The sequence below is a fragment of the Callionymus lyra genome, chromosome 16 (genome assembly GCF_982586985.1).
Source record: "Callionymus lyra chromosome 16, fCalLyr1.hap1.1, whole genome shotgun sequence".
NCBI lineage: Eukaryota > Metazoa > Chordata > Actinopteri > Syngnathiformes > Callionymidae > Callionymus > Callionymus lyra.
The window spans coordinates 6,060,272-6,074,222 of record NC_141833.1 but is presented as its reverse complement, the minus strand read 5'-3'; positions in this window follow the sequence as shown (position 1 = coordinate 6,074,222).

Here is a 13,951-nt window from a genome sequence, read left to right as displayed (position 1 = left end):
ATGTAACCATTGTTTTTGAGTTTGAATATTATTCCGATTTAGTATTACCAATCTGTGAACTGATTATTATGCTATTATCTATTATTTTATTTTTTTTATTATTGTTTTATTATGTATATTGTATGTTCTTCCTTGTATCGTTGTACTGTGTACTGCCCAACATTGTTATTTCCACCCACCTCTGTCCTATCCATCCTTCTATCACTATTCACCTAGAAAGGCCAATTTAAATAAAATGTATTATTTGATTATAACTATTATTATTATTATTCATCCTTCATTACTTCCATCCATATACCTCTGTCCATCCAACTCCATTCATCAACCCACACATTTTTCCATCCAACATGTAGCCTCATATTGAGTATCATTAATGGCACATAGGTAAGAAATACAGTACCACGTGTCCCATTATGTACTAAAACAGTTTAACATTGGATTCTTTTAAGTAACAAAGTCCATGCGGACAGCTTGGCTGACTGCATTTTTTGTATTATGTTCCCCACGGTACTAAGACCTGACATTAGCTTCTGAAAGATTTAAACATAAAACAAATAAATGAATGTAGTTAATGTAATACTAATACATGTAATAATAATGTTATTGTGTTTGACAAGAACGTACCACAGGAACCACTTCTTATGCCAATCTGATTAACCATGACCTGGTTAGAGAGTAACTTAACCATATCTGCTTCAAGTACAACCTGTCGTTTAAAAAGAAGATCAATTATTTTTCCAATAACATTTTGACAGAGCACTTGACTCAACAGTGGTACCTTGGTGCCCTCTTCTACGATATTGATGGGCACAAAGACAAGTCTCCATGCTTTCAAGGGCACGGCAGGTGAAGTCCATATCACATGTTCACGTCTCTGGGTCTGAAGCAGAACCCGAAGTCCGAATGAATCTGTAGTTTCCGAGTTCAAGTACCAAAACTCCAGACAGGCATGGGTCTTAATCAACGGGCCACTGATGAACATAGTGGTGACACCATCATCTGCAGATTAAATATATAAACACAGAAATTAACAGGAAGGTATCTTGTTATTTGTTGCAGAACCTCTGAAACCAACACAGCATGAGGTAAGCAAAGCTTGAGTACAGTGGGTTGAAAAGATTCATACTAGCTCGAGGTTGGATGATCCATGATCCAATCTGTAACCAGGAATTTTTTTCACTGTTATTCACTGTTTGAGGAATATCTGTTCCGTCTCTTCTAGACCCCACTGTTGTGTTGTGCTTAGGAAACTCCCAAGCTGTTTACAAGTCATTTCCTGCACATACAGATCTTGTCTTAGGAACTCTAGAGCTAGTATTTCTTAGGAATAGTGTTATATTTATGAGGATCTACTCTTTTTGGAAATCCGATGAAAACCTCATGATTCTACGAATCTTTTTAGAATTTGGACACTAAGAATTTTGGAATTTCGGCCCATCTGACAGTCTTAGCCTAAATATCTTGTCTTAATTCATGTTTTTGTTTAAGCTTTTGTTGTAGTACGAACATATATTATTCATTACTGACAGCCTGAAACTATGTTTATTTCATGCAAATAATTTTTTTTTAATAAAACCTACCACATATTCATTTTCTTTAACGGATTGTACCGTATATCACGGCTGGGAAAGAAGCATGAAGGAACAGAGGCTGTACCTGGATAACGTCATGCAAGATGTTTTAACTAACATATTGCCTCCATAAGTATCCACCATTACATTTCCAATATAAAATGGGAACAAAAACGTTTCGGTCCTGCAATGCATATTGGATTATTAATTGGTTAATGATTGCTACTCTTCTTAGGAAATTTAAGAAACTTTTACTGTTTTTCTGTTCGACATAAAATATCTTGTTAACTTGAAACACCTTCAAAAAAAATTAAACGTATACCCCCATGACTGATCAGAATCTACTTATGGTTCCTCGCACACGGTTCAGGACCAGAGGAGATAAATCTTTTCAGGCTGTTGCTCCTAAGCTTTGGAACAATCTTCCCCCTTCTTTGCGCTTGATGGAGTCTACTGACTCCTTCAAGAAATATCTTAAGACGTTTCTATTTGTTCAGGCTTTTCCTTGATTTTCTGGAACTCCAGTTGTATCAGTTTTATCTTGATCTTTAAAATATATACTTTATTGAATATTGTTTTGATTGTTTAAGCGCTTTGTGACCCTGGTCTGGAAAAGCGCTATACAAATAAAAATTACTTACTTACTTACTTACATTATTTCCCCGTATTTCTTCATGTAGTTATTCATATTTCATGGCGTAGCCAGTAACACCGCCCAAAAATAGCTGCCCCTGAACCAGAACATCTTCAATACAGAGTAAACAGAGGTTCCCTTCTGTCTGGCAAAATAATTAAAAGTTGCTTCGTTTTTAATCTTCAATTTTAGTCAGTTTCCCTTTTTTCTGGATTCAAGCAGATAATATTAATTAATGAATATTCAGATTTAACATCTAAATCACAATTTAATTAATGATTTGTATATGGAATAATTTTACAAATCAAAGCTGTATCTGTTTTGATTTCACAATAAGTGTACCCTCATTAAAGATAAGATCATAAATGTAATAGTTAAATAGTTGTGCTGATTAAGTATTAAGTATTTTTTTCTGTTTGAGGTATCGTTTAGTACATCTTGAATTTACTTTAAATAAATGTTTAAGTCAATTTACAGCACTTTTCATGACTCCTAACATCCTAGCATTTATTGATTTTCTAAAAAATTCTCATTCATTAACGAAGAACTGGCTGAGCTGTGAGTATTATGGTTTGTACCTGTGCTGTGATAACTCGTTGTCCAGTCCTGTAGGTTCTCGTTGTTCCCAGGAGAACACTGTGTAATGTACTCTGGCAGAGAGAGGGGAAAAAAAATTGGCTACAACAAAATGTTTGAATTTGAAAATAGTTTGGGGTTTGATAGAACCCACCTGACGGTCTCCGTTCTGGCAGTTTGACTCCCGACATGCCATAATCCGTCCTGTTTGATGAGCCCAATTTAATTATAAATATAATGAAAGATTATGAGCAAAAGTTTTCTTCTCACCAGCAATGAATCGTTCCCTGAATGATAAACAGTGGAGCCAGAATGAGCCACCAGTCGCTGAACCTGCCTGCAGGCATGACTGATAGGAAGTCAGTTTCTCTCTCTTACCTCTACTCCATTCAATAAACAATGAGCAGTTACAAACTGCATAAAAACAAAACAAATTGATAAATAATTACCTGTCACTCCAAAGCCACTGGCACCGAGGTGACATTCTGGAAATAAATCCCGACCAGCTGGTATTTATAACCCTGAGAGGAGGAGACAGAGGAGGTGTCAGGATCCCTTCAAAACCACTGAGGAAACTCATGAATACAGATCAGATTATTGAGGAATTTAGAGGATCAAACGATGGATGATTTATGATGAACAAAAAATGTTTTAAAAAGCAAGTCACCTGTGGAACATCAATGAGTCAATCAATCAGCTATTGAGTCATAGTTTAGAGAGGAGTCTGAAGAGAGGGGATTGAAGTTTTTTAGACTTTTTTAATCCCTTTGAAGTCCAAACGATCCTTGGAGATCTTCTTTGGAAATTGGGTAAAAAATATAATAATTATATATATAATAATATATATAAGTTTTCTTTGATCTATGTTCTTTATCTTTAGACTTAGGTTGTATCATATTGTTCTTTCTCTTTGTTCTTGTTCTTATTTTATTTTAATTTTTATGAATAATCGTCTGTATTGCTTTGTCTAATTGGAAAAAAAACAAAACAATTTTTCAATCAATAAAGTTTTACCTAACCTAGTCTGTTGGAGTCTGTGACCCACGAGTAGCACTCAGATTATGGTCTACAGTTATCCTAGCCTCTCATGCAAACTGCAAAGGGTCCAAAAAAAAAAAAAAAAAAAAATTTTACCATGTAGACTTCCCTTAATCTAGGGCGAATGCCACAAGAAAGAAAGAAAATGTAATGAAAGTTTTCGTATCAAATGTATTATTTTATTTTCCCTTTATGTTGTCTCTGGGTCAAGGGGACCCGAAAACATGTGTTTGAGGTATTCCTTGTGTTGTCTCAGGGTCAAGGTGACCCGAAAACATGTGTGTTTGACGCATCTCTTGTGTTGTCTCTGGGTCAATGTGACCCGAAAACATATGATTTTTAGGTATCCCTTGTGTTATCTCTGGGTCAAGGTGACCTGAAAAACACATGTGTTAAAGGTATCCCTTGTTTTATCTCTGGGACAAGGTCGTTCACCTCTACCCAGGGACAACACAAGGGATATCATATACACATATGTTTTCGGGCCTCAGGGTCTCTTTGACCCAGAGATACGCAAGGATTAAAGTCGTCTCCACCCTGTCTACCCTAACTGCACTCTCTTCATTACCTCCTCCTAGTTCTGTCTATGGTGCTAAGTTAGGCCAACAGGACCCGAGTATAGCTAGTGTTGAAAAAACCCCAACATGTATAATATATGATTATGAAAACATTCTCATTGAGATAGAGTAAAAATGTGAATTTTGAGTGATGTCAACATTAAAACAATGGCTGCCTGGGTACGCCTTCAGGTGGTATATGTAAGCCAACATTATAAAACAGCAGCAAACCACAGCAGCAAGTGGAAAGACAGATAAGGACGGCTCGACCAATTATGACATTCCTGAAACCTTGCCGGTGTGTGTCGACGAGGGAGCACGGCCCAAAAACAAATATTAAAACAGTCAGACCTGAAAGAAAAACTGGCGGTTGGAATTCTGTAGCAAACACATTTGATTTCAACACACTCCCCCCACACGAGAGTCACCCGAGAAGAATGTGTTTGGAGCAGGAAAAATGCTTTGGACCTTGAAAATGTGAATTCCAAAACAGAAGCAGTTAATGATTTGTCATGTTTGGTCATGAATTTCTTTTTTAATTGCTACCTACAAAAGCAGCTGTGGAATGCTAGGATGAAAATAAATGGACAAAAATGTTACATGGATAGTAATAATTCCATTTCAGTTATAATTTACACTTTTATTTAACTTTGTAAACAACACAAATGTTTAATAACAAGCTGATTAAATTCTCGAAAGACATTTCTTATGCTCTTCCTGACTTTGGGAAATTAATTTTTTTGGGTAGCACCATGCTAAGCTAGCTTGCTAACTCGCACATCTTGACAACAATCTTAACAGAACCTGCTTCAAACAAATGACATTATCTATGACGACAAAATCAACAACAACTTCCCTGTACTCACTCATTAAACTTGTTAGCAAAATTTGGCAACTTTAAAATGGACTGTTTTTCGATGTTAATGTAATCTGATAAAAGGGCAGCTAATGTGAAAACCCAACGCTCCTGACTTACTCAAATGTTGAAGTTGTTACTTAATAAAGTTCTCCGCCGTCTTAAATCTCAGCAAAAGAGCAGAGTCCATTATTACGTAATAATGGGGTTCACTCTTCCAGCCAGCTGTAATCACACCAGCTTTGTTTATGCAACGAGTCACTGGCAGGTGGTGACTTTCGGGATTAATGTGGTGACACACCTCGATGTTTGACCAATCACAGAAGAGTGGTTATGGTTATCATAAACAAATATCCAGAGAGTACTAAGTTGTCGGGGCTTAAGCACTTTTTCTATTGTAAATATTTAAATGAAAAGAGAGTTTTGTCAAACAGACACATACTGATGAGTACAATAGAGGTCCAACATCTATTTAAGATACACTTAAATCAACACATTAGTTGCTCTTTAAGTGGTTAGCAGTGGTTATTTTGTAATTATATTTTGTTCCAAGTATAAGAAGATTATCTCCAATCAAACCAAAATGAGTTTGTTGAACAAAATCTGCACACGTATGAGTCTCTAGTAAGACACACTGTTATAGTTGAACGTTGTGCAAGCCATCGGCCCGTCGACTCACTCTCAAGTGGTTCTGACAAACATTGACAAACTCCACCTGAAAAACAAAGCTCTGCTCCTGGTTTGTTCTGTCCAGGGATGGTGGTGTTCTTTTATGATTCACCGAGTCAACAGATCCCACCACGAAAAAGAACACAACAATCAGCCCCACCGGAGTAAAATAAAAAGTTTCCTGGTAAACACAAGGTCTAAAATACAGTCTATAGTCTCTCTCTCTCTATCTATATATATCTATATATATATCTATCTATATATATCACTCACACGCACGCCCGCACGCACACACACCTATATAGTTTTAAATCATTACAAAGAAATCATTTTCTTCAGTAAATAATCTTCACTTAATATTGTTGGTTCTCTGATAACAAAACATATTAATGTTAGGATTTGTTAGTTTACAAAAAATGTTCAAATTCAAAAAGGAATTCATTAATTTTAGAATTAACTAGATTAAACAAGTAACAACAGTTACAAATACATTGGTAAAACTTTGTTTTATAATCTGTTTATATGTCCTTGTGTGTCCTCAAAGGTGCCTTATAAATAAAATAATAATGATTATTATTATAAATAACTAAATTGATCATGTTCCCCTGTACATGTAAATGAGTAAAACATACGTTTTTATTTGTTCATGCAAACTCTGTCAAGCAGTTAATAGTTTTTTAACTTGTGAATGCTTAATGCTGTAAAATAAAAATAAAGATTTAATTTTAGTTATTTGCCATCCTCTTTTAATTTGTCTGTAATGCTTGATTTGTATACATTATTTTGTTTATAGTATTGATGTAAAAATGTTTTAAAAATGTCCCTTGTCGCCAGAAGTATGAACAATAATACATATTTGTGGTAACCAACACTGATTCTGGATGACCGTTAAAAATCGTGGGACAATTGGAAACAGGATGTAGCTTCATGAATCTTAAAACCTCATCATATTTCCTTCCATCTCCTTTCTTTCCTTCTCCTGCAGTAAGGGCGTCCGATGCCCTTCAAGGCGTCACACTCCATTGAAACATTTGACGCAAAACAAGCAAGCGTTTCTTGGCCCAGGGGCGTTTCGCTTTCTCGAGCAGATACCGACTTTTTCTTCAATCGAGTGATTCCTAGAACAGGTTGTTTAATGAGTTTCAGTTTTTTCCCTGTGAAGGTTGAGCCACACAACCTATTTCAAGTATAAGGGTAAAGTTTACATCATTTATAAAACACAATTCTTGCACAAACCACGTTAAAGTGATTTAAAAAATGTAAAAATTAATTATTATTATTATATAGAATTGGTCTTCAAAAATGTATTTATTACTCAGTAGATCAGTACACTTCCTTACCAAGGGGTGGCGCCATGCCTCCTTCTAAAAACAGTCCACACGCCTGATTGAAAAGACTAAAGAAACAATTTCATGCTGTGATGAGAAACATAAAGTAAAATGTTTTGTTTTCTCTTAAACGTATTCAAACCATGAGGCCAATCCCCGAGTGAATCCCCCTTGATGGTATAAATTGTTGTTACTTGATTTTTAAAGCTAATAACATTGGATTTATTTGTTTCCATCGATTGTCTTGTAGACTAAACCATACCCCGGCGACACAGCTCGCCCACTGTTCCATCTCCCCTCAATTAACTTCAAACTGCTCTCCATTACACGCTACAATGAGATACGCCATTTCATTACCTCACACAGCCCCCTTCACTTCTGTTAATTGTTTTTTTTCTTTTTTTCTGTTCATATCCAGAGATATACCGCGATCAGAGAGTCGTGGGCGCGAGAGGTCGGACGGTGTTTGTGTCGACGTGAGTGAAGGAGCTCGTCCGTCCAACCGTCAAAAGACAGAAGCCGCAGGTGCTCGCGGACCTTAATTTTCAATCAGAGGAAGGTCAACGCAGACCAGACAGTTAGACGATGTCGAGTTGTAATTCGTGGAGCTGGCACGTCAACAACATTCACCCTCGACATCTGTCAGCTGCGGTTTAGGTAAATAAAGGGAGAGGAAGACATTAGCAAAACATGCTAAAAACAAGGTTCAACTCATTTTTTAGATGTAAAGATAAAACGGTGATAGAAGGTAGTCACTCCATTTCACCTTTTATTTAAGATGGAACTGTATTGTTTAGTGTTTTCACAAATATTTCAGTTTCACTTAAAGATGTTTGGTTCAACATAATACTATATACGCCAATTATAATCCATTAATCTGATTGACACACACATTCTTGTATATGCAAACACACAGAATTCGTAAATCATTGAAATTGTTGAAGAGTCAGAACCTCATATACGATTTAATAAAAAGTACTTTTATTTTAGGAAAAAACACTCTATGATACAAGTTTTGAAGTGGAAATACTTGAAAATAAGTATGTCATTTATATTTGTAAAGCGCCTTTCTCAGACCAGGGTGACAAAACGCTTTAAAAACAGAACAATATACAGTTAACAATTCATAGAAATTTCAAAACTATAAAAGGACAAGAGAACACAGTGACACACATAGTAGCCCCAAGATAATTAAGTAAGAGCCTGCACAAATAAATCTGGTGGAGCCGGACCATGATTAGCTATGAAAGTTAAAATCAGAATTTTTAAGGAATCTGGAGATGCGAGTCCTCCTATAAGAGCTATAAAAGCAGGTTAGAATTGAGTGCAAGTCAGACAGCATCTTCATCATTTATATTTTTGAGACCAAATACCCAAAATTACAACCCAAATAAATAGCAGTCAAAGCCAAAAGTAGCACGGGCATTGGGAGTTATATTTCAACATAAAAATATCAGTATTGAAAGAGTAATTGTCTCTTAATTGTAGAAATCTATCTGATGACGTAGGAATGTTTGTTTTCACTTTACTAACCTTCATCACAAGAGTTCTGATTAATGTACAAATGTTAATGTATCATTAACATTCGTACATTTTAAGCATAACATCAAGTCAGAGAACTTGGAAATGTAGGCTGAGGTCCGATAAATGTGTCCCACTAATACTGGTTCAAAATTTTGAGCTGCAGGATCACATAAAGTTCTACTGTCCATCACATCTGTCCAGTTTTAGATCTTTCACCTTTCCATCTGCAAAAATAAAATAAAATTCTCTTTGGTTTCCTTTTCCTTTATGTATGTATGTTTTTTTTTTAAATCAGGTTTTGGTTGATCCTTCACTTTGGACCGCTTGTCAAGGGGGTCTTATTGGAGGCTTACTACCAACCACAGTAAACTTGGGATTTAACGAACCAGAAGAATAACATTTGAATTTTTTACCCTTAGGATATCTGGAGTCTCTCAGAGTGACGGGTACAACTGCTGCTTGTCCACATCTACAGAAGCCAATTGAGGAGATAACATTTTAGGACTCCTCAATCGTAGATACTGTATGTCCAACTAGGATAAGACCTTATACATTAGACCCATGTTAAACAACTATGTCCCATGGTCAGCGAGGGAAAATCTCCGGTATTCCCCTAGAAAAACGAATTTATTTGGAGAAATTGAGTCTTAAATGGCGCCTTTCGTTGGAAGAGCAGTTACAATCTAAAGAACATACATCCTGCCCCATTTGTGTTTAGGCAATCACTGCAACCTTAGATATTTCTATCACATAACATGGCTTACTGCTTCCTTAAATTGTTTTGTCTGAATAACCAACTGTGGCCCAGTTCAGCTCTGTTCCTCCTTATATTGTTTCTAAAAAAAACCTGGTGATTTATTAACGTTTAAGTAGTCAAAATATGTTCTGTATCCATCTATAAAGTGTAGAGAGTTCACCCATCCGAATAAATAAGCACTTTCCAGTAACATTGCAACAAAGAAAACTACATTTCAGGCTATTAAAAATTCTCATTTTGTTCCAAAAATCCAATAAAAGCTATCTGTGCATCAACACCAGGAAATGTCCCTCCATATGGATTAATTGTTACCTGACATTTCCGTGTTCAGTGCCCTGAAAGAGAAAACTGAAAAGAGCATTCTGATTATAAACAGTTACTCGCCGCTATTGGAATTGAAAACAAAGGGTTATACAGTTTCCACTGATGGAAGCCATGAAGAAATGTGAGATTTTTAATGAGAAATAAACCATGAAAGTGTCTCAGCATGGCCTTCGTTGTGGTAATAGTGTTGGTAATGACAGGTGCAAACTATACTGCTAAAAATGCCACTTATCATGGAAGGTCTTGGAATATATTAACATGCGTCTCTCTTTAAGTCATCGTCAATTACTTTTACCATATAACAAGTCCTTCACGTCTTTTTCTATTGTTTTCCAGTCTGGATATTGATAACATCACTAATGATATTTCCAATGTCAATTTTCTTATTGACTTGCATATAGTTAAGCTGTCATAGATTTCCCTGTTGTAAAATGTCTTTTAAAAATTCACAACATTGTATTAATGAGCCGTTAATGATTGTCAATGAGCTTGTCATCAATCTGTAGTTGAAGTCTCGACAGTGCTTTTCTTTCCAGTGTTAAAGTGGCTCAGAGTGGCTGTTTGAGAGCGAAAGTGTCTTTAAGCATTTAGCATAATCGTTATCTTTTTGTTTATTCTAACAGTGTCTTTTAATAGGAATTCCTCATTATCTTAAGTATCCCTACACATGACTGGTAAGTCCTGTAGGTTATTGTCACCACTTATATTCTGCAGCTTGTCCAGGGTCACGTCATGGGGGCAGCAGTTTCACAAGGAAGGCAGAGACTTCTCTCCCCACAACTGAATTGTAAACCTCATTTTGGGGGGACCCAAAGGTGTTCCCAGGCCAGTTAAGAGACGTATAGTCTGTCCAGGGCAGTTGTAATTAAACCTTCCATTTGTTTGCCAAGAGTGTAGCATCGTCGGTTTTGCAAATCGTTTCGCTTTTAGGTCAGATCTGACAGTTTAATTTACAGTTAATTTTACAGTGTTCAGCTGCAAGTGGTTCCTCTCACGCCAGTCCACAAAGTCACGTATCAGACTCATGTACTCGTCCTCGCTGTTGTCCCTGATGCATCCAACAATGGCAGTGTCGTCAAACTTCTGGACGAGACTCAGCTCAGAGTTGTAGCAGATGTCTAAGGTATATAAGGTGAAGAGGAGAGGGGCCAGTACTGTTCCCTGAGGTGCTCCTGTACTGCACACCACAGTGTCAGACGTGATATCCTTCAGCCTGACATACTGTGGTCAATTATTGAGATAGTCCGAGATCCAGGAGACCAGACCGGGGTCCACGTGCATCTGTGTCAGTTTGTCCTGGAGCAGAGTGGGCTGGATGGTGTTGAAGGCACTAGAAAAGTCCAGGAACAGGATCTTCACTGAGCCGCTTCCTTTATCCAGGTGGGAGTAGGTCTGATGCAGGAGGTGAAGGATGGCATCTTCTACACCAACTGCTGGCCGGTAGGCAAACTGCAGGGGGTCTTGTGTGTGCTGGACTTGTGGCCTGAGATGTTTGAGAACCAGCCGGTCCAGTGTCTTCATCAGCTGTGAAGTCAGTGCCACCGGTCTGTAATCTATCCATCCATCCGTTCTTCTAGATCTAATCATATCCATCTATCCATCCACCCATATCTGTCCATCCATCCTTCTAGCTCTAATATCTATCCATCCATCCACCCATATCTATCAATCCATCCTTCTAGATCTAATCATATCCATCCATCCATCCCGTCCATATCTATCGATCTAAATCTATTCATATGCATCCATATACAACTTTCTATAACTATCCCTATCCATCCATCTTTCTATATCCATTCATTCATATATTATTATCGATCAATATCTATCCAACTATCCGTGTATATCTACCCATCCATCTATATGAACCTATCCACCTATCCATCCATCCTTATCTAGCCATCCATGTACTGTATATATACCGTAGATATATGCATCCATATCTACCCATTGATGGATAGCTATTCATCCATATTTGTTTATACATCTATATCTATATCTATATCTTTCTATTCATCCATCTATATTTATCCATTTATATCCATCTTTACTTATATTTTCAAGTTGTCCTTTACCGTGTTTTTTTTCTGTGTTCTTCTTGTGCATGAGTTGTCATGGTAAAAAATAAGGTCACGCTGAAGAGGACTTTGATTGGTCTGTTGAGTCATAATACTAATATAGACCTGAGGTTTTATTTGTATTTACTAATGATGATATGAAGTATTACAGCAATATTTAGCCATGCTGGTGGAAACTAAAGATTGAAGTAAGACTTGGGAGTAATCTTCAGGTGTGTTCAAAACCATATAATACATTATGAAGACACTTATCTTCTTATATTTATCGTTTCATCTCCCACAATAATTTGTTTAAATGGAAACAACAATATGGCATTTTTTGGATGAAAAAAATAAGATCATAATTAAACCTGACAGTTGTAGCATGATGAAACTTATTTATATATTTAATCCGTGGGAAAACTTGTAAAAATAAAATACCTCTTCTTTTTAAATGCTGTTGTTCATTTAAAAATGATACATAAGCAAAACTTTATTTCTACATTTCTATACTTTATGTTTAGTTTCATTTTACAGCCCCTCACAACAAGCTCAATATATTCAAATTCACAGCCTTGTTTTATTCCTCCATCTCTCCCTGCAACACCCTCTAACATATACGACCTGAATTAATTCAAATCTATCCAAATGAATATACACGGATGATGGTATATGTGGCCTGGACACTTCTTCTCAAAATGCAATCGTTTCAGTCATGCCGTCCACAATTTGATTCACTAACTCAACCAGCCGAGACCGGTTCCTGATGAGGTGCCGGTCTCCTGCCGAGATATAGAAATCACATCCATGCTGCTTCAACGAAGGCATCACGCTACGACGGTGAAAGGAGAAATAAAATAACACAATAGAGGCATTAAAAAAAAAGAGGTTTTAAAGAAATAATAGTCCTTAAACCTTGTGCAGCGAACAAAGCTAGTGCAATAGAAACACCATATAATTACGGACTAAATTGCATTTCTTTAAGCAGCATATTAGCCCAGGGTAAAAGATGTGACATCTGACACAAAAGAAAAGCACTTTCCCTCCACTCTGTCAAGGAACCAAGCAACAGGACATACTCAGGAACACATTCTGTTTTTTTTCCGAAGACTCGCCTGCAGAAACCAGACCTGCGCTAGTGTTTAGTTCAATTAAGCGAAATCAGATGAGATGGTGAAGCTAACTCGGACTGATAAGCATCGCAGCAGAAGATACCAACGGAACGGTCAGTTTGTCAGAGCATGTTAACACGGAGCTGCTATGATCAGCAGAAATGAGCCAAATGAATCATGGGATTGTCAGAAATGAATCACGGCAGAAGAGTCTGGCGTTCAACTGCGAAAGTTTGTAGTTTCGGTGATGTTCTTGTAAATAAAGTAGGCAATTATGATCTGTGTAAATCTTATTCAAAGTGATAGACATCTAAGAAGACAGTCAATTGATATTATCAACTATGGAATGGTTGAATCACCTCTAAAGATCACATAAGAGGTAAAAAGTGTGCACAACAATCAAAGAAAACATCTTTATTTGTGGTCCTTGATTATGCCGTGATTCCTACCTAGGCTGAGATAACAACTTTCCTCTTTATTTAGTTAAAAACATGCAAGGACCAAGTCAAGACTGCAAATGCTGTATTTCTCTAGTGTGTAATTAATTTCCACTACTGTAAAAGTTATCTTCTATCCAAAGACGACTTAAAGTTGTGCAAATATTAGCAGTACACAAGAGATTATGTGTGTGGACTTGGGTCAAAGACAAGTGGTCCTACTTACTGGGTGTTAAAAATGTAAATATAGTGTTTTAACTTTAACAATTGGCATAAAAAGAGGAGTATAGTTCATGGAAGCTCACTTACCTCTGTGGATGTTTTTGACAATTGGCAAACAATCTAGTATAAATTGGTCAACATTAAGGATTTTGTACTTTTTTTTTCTTTTCCCGTTTTCTTTAGTCCTTAAATTAATTACATAAATAAAAATAAAGATTTAACGTCCATGGCTATTTTATATTTTATAAACAGCTTCTTTTGATTAAAAAAAAAAGCAAAATAAATAATG